The following is an 8,260-nucleotide window of genomic DNA, read 5'->3' as shown; positions in this document are numbered from 1 at the left end:
CAGGTCCCGGTGCCCGCAGCGCTGCGGTGCCTCCCTCTCCGCTCCCCCGGCCCCTCTGCCCTCACTACCCGGGGACCTCCCCGGCATTTCGGTGCCTTTCACGGGGTTTCGCAGCGATCCGGGTGTTTTTTCCTGCCGGTCCGTGCGCGTTCCTCGCCTTCAGGGAGACGAAAGGCGAGTGTCCTGCGGCAGAAGGGCAGGGCCGCGGTGTGCGGGGTTTTCCCTCACACGCGTTAAAACCATCGGCCTCCGTGGAACTTCTGCTCCCTGCTTCGGTTCGCTGTCCGGGGAGTGATTTGGGGCGGTTTGTTGGTTTTCTGTGTGGCTCTAGGCGTGTCCCTGCTGCCTTAGGAACCGAACACTGGCAAGTGTTTCATGTGCATAGGTGGGAAAGTTCTGCTGCCGCCGGTGGACCCGGTCAGCAGCCAGGTGGGTGTGCTCCTGCTGGAGTGAAACCGGCCCTGGCCGGGAGTTCTCCTGGAGAAGTGGGGAGATAGGCTAGGAGGTGGTTAGGTAGGGAAGGAGTTAAAATGATGTCATGATTTTAGGTGTAAATCCATGAAAACAGCTTCCAATGGGTTTGAATGCTTTTCTCATAGCTCCAGTTCACCCAGGCAGCGCACAGACTTACCTGGTAATCCCCACTTACCTGGCACAGGGAGGTCTGTTTGTGAGGGGGTTGGGAAGTTCTGGTCTCTGGCCCGTTTCCACACCCAGGGGTGTGCGTGTGTGCACACGTTTGTTTAGCTATGGACAGCTACACACAGCAGTCATCACAGCTAGTTGAAGTACAGGAAGAGGTTAAAGTCTGAAAAGCAGAAAATGTGATGTTAAAGCCTGACAAACAGATTTGTTTTCCAGTCGTATGGAAAGGATGCCAAGTCACATGAGGTGTCAGAATAGAGCGGAGCTGCTGCTGTGCTTCCACTCTGACCCCAGAACAGCAGCACAGGGTAGGCTCCACCACATATCCTCCAGTTATTTCAAAAGTTCTTGGTTTCAGGTGCTAGTTTGTACTTTTCAGTTTCTTGTGAAGTTTGATGCTGTTTATGCAGTGTCAGTGCAGGAGGGACAGCCCTTGTGTGTGTTCCCTCAGTGTCTCCATGGGGAGGGAAGCACTGTACAGCTGGGAAGCTGGGCACAGGAAGATCAAGGGGAATGTGGAAGGTCTCCTAGGTTATCTCTAGGGGAGGGGAGACAAGTCTTGAGATAGGATTTCAAGGTTGCCTGAAATGCCCAAAGAGGTGTCCCTGGTCCTACCCACCACCAGCTTATCTCTTCAGTTGATACTAGCAATTGTATGGGTGTGTGGTGAGTCACATCATCCCATCGGCCCAGGTGGGAATTATTTTGGATTTGGGAGAGCTGGGAAGGTGTGGTTGGGAGGTTGGTGTGAGGACCATGGCTGTACACCTCAGCTGGTCATGAAGTAATTCTCCTGAGCTGGGTGCCGGGCTTATACCCTGACTGTGGGAGTGCAGGCCAGTCCTCCCTTTGTTCAAACATGAGGATTAATTGCAGGCCAGGTTTGAGTCTTCAATTGGAATGTTTTTATTTCAGCTGCTCTCAAGAGAAGGTCCTTTATGGGGACTTGGAAGTATTGGACCAAGTCATGCTTCAAGTGTTTGAAAGATAGTACAGTACCAGAACCATGTGAGCAGTCATCTCATGGCCAAAGTCTGTATCTGTGAGTGAGTGTGAGTGAGTGGGTTCTGGGAGGGACTGGCAGGTGGGAAGAGAAGTTTGACATTTGATCCTCTTGGCTCTTTGGCCACTGTAAGAAGTCACAGGTTTTGGCATGGGTCTTGGCTAAATTGTAATAGGACTCAAACAGTTCCTAATAGAATTAAGGCCAGAATAATCCCAACCCTAAAAGGGTTGAGGATTTGGCAGGATGCAGAATGCTCTTACTTTGGTAGAGAGCCAGCCACATGCCCATGTTGCTTTCTGATTTGGGATGTACAAGTGAGTTCCACCTGTCCCCTGACTGACCAGGCATGTTGTCAAGTCTCCTGCAGGAATGTGGTCTGTCCCATGCAGCTGTGGCTGTGGGGAGGTCTGGAGACAATGCTCACAGAATGAGGTTTGGACAGGGTTTGCCCCTCTATTTACAGAACATCCAGAATTATGAATGTTCACTCGGCAGAGTGCTCTGGAGTTCTCCCTCAGCAACTTGTCCAAATCAAGGTCATGGCTGCATATGACTCCTTTCCAGCTCATGTGTCCAGGTTTCCTTCCCCAGGAAGAAGGAATATGCAAGGAGAGTGCTTGTGTGTGTCTCACACTGATGAGCTGGCCATGCTGCAGTTGAGATACAGCCACACTGACAGACCCTGCTGAAAGTCAGTGGGACTTCACCACCCTCTTAAGATTTCAGGCTTAGTAACTTGCCCAAGACTGTGTAGAAATCTTGTAGGAAAGTAGGGACCTACACTGAGGTCTCCTAAGGGCCTATGCAGAACCTTCACTGCTCCTCTAGAGAAAGAAAATCCAGTCTCTGATTTTGGTCTGAGGAATGTGTAACATTGAGGTCCTGGCTGGGAATTTACCCCCAAAAAAATGGGATGGGAATTCATGACAGTGACCCTGAGATGGACTGATGTGGGAGCTAACAAATTGTTAAGAAAAAGGCTTTTGAAACTTCTTAATGATTTTCAAATTCCAACCTGAATTGAGTTGAAATATTAAGAGGTTTAAATGTGATAGTCACACAACATTACGATGAGTTGACCATTTACTAACAAACAGAAAGACCTCTTAAAAATCACAGAATGACAGTTATTTTTAGCTTTTTGTAGGTAAGAAGTCATTGCTACTGTAGTTGTGGTACAGACATGAAGGGCTAAGCTTAATTAAAAAATAAATAAATATATATATATAGGAAATCTTCATCTCAAATATTTCTTTCATTCCCCTACATTTTTATCACAAATCTTTTCTAGAATGTAATCTCTGATACTGTTTTTCATGGTTAAGAATGTGTCAATAGTAGAATTCCATTAATCAGTGTGGAGGGAGTTGGTGGTCAGTACTGCAAGAAAACTAAACTGCTTCAGAGTTAAGGAAATTGGTGTTTGATTCATAAGTAAGTGCTTACCCAGGAATCTTTGGAATACTGTCATTTACCTTTTTGTTTCTAAATGAGGAATAATTCCCTTGAAGGGGCCACAGTCTGATTCCAGGGAGGGTCTGTTCTCTCTCAAGCTTCACGTCTTCAAAACAGAAGCCAAGGGCAGATCAGGGGACCAGAAGGATGACATCTGTAAAACTGTCACAGTTTCAGTGTCAGTAGCAGAGCTGCAGAAATTTATTTTCATGGAACACCGGCCCACAGGTTTTTGGCTCCCTTCCACCATTTCACAAGTTGTATGGAAAAGTTCTTGGGGAAGTTGATTTGTTTTGTGCTTGTGCCCATCACTTCCATTGTGGACCAGGGCCTCATCATGGCATCAGGTGTTAAAGCCATAAAGATGTGTCTTTATGTGCTTTTTTAATTTGTGCTAAGTGTTTAGCTTGTCTTGTGTTTACTGTTGCTGCAAAGCTTCTCTCATGGCCTACAAAGAAGGGGCCTGAAGGGACCGACATGTTGGATCCCTGCTAGTGAACCAATTGGTGCCAAAGTGTGTTTTTGGTAGCCAGACCAGCCGTTGCCATCTGGTCACATCTGTTCTGTAAAGGTCTCGTAACCTCCTGGCCTTCAGAAGCAGCTAACTGCTCCTGAGCTGGCCATGGAGGTAGTGCCAGTCCCTCTTGCCAGCTGTGCCTGGGGTGTTGGGAGAGAGCACACTGGGCCTGGGCACAACATGTACCAGAAGCAGATTGTGTAATTTAAATAGATGCAGTATAGGTGACCACATTGTAATGGTTGGGTCTGTGCTGTTAAATGGTTTGGTTTACTGCTTTGGACACAGGCCCAGTGACAATCTGTCCCAAAGGTTACACTTGCTTGTTCCTAAACCAGTCCCAACAGATGTTTGTCCTGCTCTTCAAAATTTTCTATGCTGGAGATGTTCTGAAGAAAATATGTTCCAGTTTTTAATTAGCCATACAGCAGGCTCAGCAGGCTACCTAAATAATGGTGGGTTTTTTTGGTAGTGTTGTTTTTTGTTTGTTTGCTTGTTTTTGCTTTTAAATACCCATCTTCAGAGCATGGTGAATAGCACTTGTATCCCAAAGTCCTTTGGATGTGTGTGGGTATCTAACCTGTCCTTCACTGTGTTGTGGCACCTGAGGAGACACAGGGTCTTGCAAAAGGAAAAGAGGCCTTTAGTTGCTGTATCTTTCAGTGTTTTATCAAATATGGTGAAAAAAAATGAAATAGTATGAGAGAGAGGTGGCCTGTAAGAGAGTTACCAGTTTATCCAGCAAAATGAGGACATATTCTGGTGTATCTGTATGAAAGAAGCAGATTATCTAGATGACAGTGGGTCTGATCTTACTGTGACATCCCGGGGAATGGGACTTGCACAGATTCAGTTTGTTAGGTCAATCTCTGCCAAGTTAATAGATTAGTTAAGCCATAAGGCAACACCTAGCTATTCATTTTTCATTTATTTTTCCACGAGATGATAAATTAAAAAAAAAATGACTGATGTCTTTAAAAGCAAAAGAGCTGGAAATTTTCTGAGCATGACAGGTGATGCTTGTTAAATTGACATTAAAAAATGATACTAGAAAATACTTCTAATTTCATAATAGAAATAGAAATCAAAATAGATGTTCTCCTGGCAGAGAACAAAACCTGAGCCAATTGAAAATCCTAACAGAAGCAGTACAGAGTGTTTTCACTTGCTGTAAGCTTCCATCAAAAGGCTTCTCAGTCTTCCCTGCAGCAAAAAATATCCTCTGCTATGTCCACTAGCATGGTGTGAGAACAGGAGATGTGCTAAATTCAGTCTAATTAACGGGCAGGCACCGGAGGTTTAACTCAGGATGTAAACTCATGTTTGCTGCTGAAGCTGCTGCTGCCTGGTTAGTAAGTGAAAGACTTTTGGAGTGGCCAGGGTGAAAGGTTGCTCCAAAACCACATGCAGTCTGTCTGGGATTTCAGGAATGTTGATTTCCTGGAGTACTGACACAGCATGCACTGGCTTTACCTTCAGAGTGTAAACTTACAAAGCTCTGACTCCAAACAATCTCAGCTTTGGTGGGCATGCATGAAAGTTAGGAGAAAGGGCCTGCATCTATGAGAGGTTGATTTCTGAACTCCATTCTAACTACAGCATCTTTTGCACCCTGCATTTGGAACATAAACCCATTTTTGCCTGGCTGCTGAGGAACTGGGCTCTATGTGATGAGTCTGCCAGTCTGCCTTTTTTAATTCCCTGGTGGTTTTGTTGCACAGGCTGAGTTCAGCTCAGCTTGAAAGCCAAGCTGCCTGGAATGGGGCACTGCCTTTTGGAGGGATGAAGGGTTTTCACCCTGTGGAAGCAAGATGCACTAATTGGCCTCAGAGCTGATGTCTAAATTTTAATTCACAAGTGTAAAAATAATCTCTGTGTCCTGAGACAGGGAGTGCAGTGTGGCTGAGATTTGCTCTGAATAAGGACAGCTGCAAAATGATCTGTGTAGGAGTTTAGGAGACCTGATTGTGTAACCTGTGAAGAGGATGTGTGAGCCCTCACATTTGGATAGTTTGCCCATAACTCCCCTGAGCAGTGGGGTGTACGTACTGTCCCAGCAGCTCCTTCCCCACCAGAGAAGTTGTGGCTGTTCTCCACCTAGAAATTTTGCTGCTTCAGCAGACCAAGCATTAACTGGGGTGAGCTACACCATGTACTTTTGAGTCTAATTGCTGCTGTCTTGAAATTTAATCTTTGCTCAGTAAGAAGTGTGTTTCTTACGGTGCTTTAGATGAGAAAAGTGCCCAGTACAAACGGAAGTATTTTTCCAAAGCAAAGGGATAATTTTAAAACTTAGCTTACGTCTGTCACCCTGGAGGCTCACTTCTGACCTGGGGCCTGTGCCTGTGTGGTTCCAGCTTCTTGAAGAGTTCAGATGATGGCCGTCGAGATAATTAGAGGGCTAAGAACTCGTGACTTTAAAAGAGAGACAGGGAGAACTAGTTTTGTTCAGTCTTCAGGCTATTAGGTTGCTGTTGGGGGGTGTAGAGGAGGCAGAGATGGCATCCTGGAGGTGCACAGGGATAGGACAGCAAACAACGGGTACAAGTTGTAGAAAAGGAGAATTCAGATTAGATCTTGGGAAGAAAACTTTTACTGTGGGAACAGGCAGATGTAGGAACAGGAGTGCAGGGAGGCTGGAACTCTCCATCCTTGAAGACACAGGACAGCTCAACAGGATCAAGGATGTGGGCCCCCTGGTCCAGGTTGTCTGTCCTTTGGGCAGGCTTTTGGACCAAGTGACCTCTGGTCAGGTCTGTTTCAACCTGTTGTTCAGTGACACAGCGTCAGGCATGAGTTGCAAGTGCAGCTCCCTGTGAACCAGCTTACCACTGGATTTGCAGTCAGGAAGGCATCTTTCTAACGTGTAATAGGAGCCCAGGAGTACTAATACCAGTTGGGTGCTGGGGAAGGGAATATAATAGCTCTTTCTGCCATGTTTTGTTTTTTTTTTGTGTTGGCTTTTCAGCAGATGGTACTTTCTAGATACCTGAATTGAAGGTTGTGCAGAAATGATTCTCCAAACAGTATTTAGGGGTTGTTCTTTCATTAGTTAATATCTTGTATACTAAATACTACCAAAAATCTCGTTTGGTTTCTTAAGTTGGTGCCTAGTTTTAACTTTGTTGTGATACAGCTCCCCAGTTGTCAGATGGGGAGACCATCATCACTTCTCAGGAGCAAGGCAGTGATGACTGTTGTAGAGCTCCAAATAACATAAATAATTCTTCCTTCAGAGCATGATTTGTGTCCTGATACCCATGTATTGCAAGAGAAGCAGAAAAGAAAGCAAAGCTTTGGTCCCTCCTGTGTGGAGGGGCTTTTGGATAAACCACAGGCCATCATCAATCAGTTGGAACAGCTGTGCATGAAGAGACCAGCCTTAACTGCAGCATTTCCTAACTTTCCACATTGTTACTGCAGTGCTTTCACAATATTCGTGTAATGGTTTTGTGTTTGTAGGTATAAAATACAGCTTAAAATTGGAGGTATTTCTACAGCATTCCACAGGTAGCTCTCTTTGCTGTTTCTGGCAGAACCCAGCTGACAGTCTGTATTACAGCAGCTGCCACATGCCCTGCAGCCCAGTGACTGTCCCTCATGCCCTGAGCTCAGTTCTGTTCTCATCACCATCCATGGGAGTTTGAGCCTTGCCTACCCCACACGTCTCTTTTATTGAGGTCCAGGTGATGTAGTCCAGCTCAGCAAAGAACTTGTCTGCCAGGCGTGTGGTTTATACTGAGGGCACAAGGGCTCTGCTGAAATGGGTATCTTAGAATCTGGAAGATGCTTTAAAAGAACAATGGAAACAGTAGACATTGGAAGCCCTTAAAAACAGTGATTTTCAGGAAGGTGTCTGCTTAAATTAATGCATATTCTGAGAGCACTTAGAAGCCTTAGTGAACTTTGGAATGTGTCTCAGTGTGCATGCTATCCCATCTAGGGGACTGAAAGGTCAAACGAGCAGGATGTGCATTAACAGAGCAGAAGCAGGAGGCTATATGATTAGTACTGAATAAACCCAGAAGCAGGGGAAATAAAGCCATTCACTGCAACTATCAACACATACCTGATTTTTAATAAACCTGCTCATACTGAAAGGCTGTTTTAAAACAAGAACAGGGAAGTTGTCTTAGGGAGCACTCTGAAGTTCAGATTCTCTGGACTGAAGGCTGCTTGTCCAACCTTAATGCATCTCTGTTCTGTGTGTGCATTGTCATGTCTTTTAATGGGACATGTCCAGTGGGGAAAAGATCTTGGACTTAAGTGTAGTGGAAAATTAGATCTGCTTAACACCACTTGCCTTAAAAGCCTATAGTAATACATGAGAAAAGTGTATTTGGTGTTGAGGGCACAGTAAATGATAGCAGGAGATGCTGTGTTGGAAGTAGTACTTTTCAGAGGTAATTGGAGACATTTATGAGCTGCAGAGTCTTAAGACTGACAGTGCTTTTGAATGCAACTGATTTTAGGAACTTTTGAAGGTTGTTACAATTGTCTTTTAGTAGCTCTGCACAAATATGGATCAGCTGTAAATAAATCAGGTGGAAATCCTGGTTCTCTGAAGTTGTTAGTTTGTGAAACAGGGGAATACCCTCCTGCTGCAATCTCCAGTGTCTCCAGAACAGTCAGCAGGC

General features: G+C 45.3%; 1 protein-coding gene across 1 annotated transcript in view; it reads left to right on the top strand.

Moving 5' to 3' along the window:
* Positions 1-8,260, top strand: part of LPIN1 (lipin 1) — a 64,165-nt gene that overhangs the window by 25,031 nt on the left and 30,874 nt on the right. The window lies entirely within an intron of this gene.

The sequence above is a fragment of the Chaetura pelagica genome, unplaced genomic scaffold, assembly GCF_000747805.2.
Source record: "Chaetura pelagica isolate M959 unplaced genomic scaffold, ChaPel_1.0 scaffold237, whole genome shotgun sequence".
Taxonomy (NCBI): Eukaryota; Metazoa; Chordata; class Aves; order Apodiformes; family Apodidae; genus Chaetura; species Chaetura pelagica.
The sequence above is the reverse complement of the archived record's forward strand: the minus strand, read 5'-3'. Positions and strand labels throughout refer to the sequence as shown.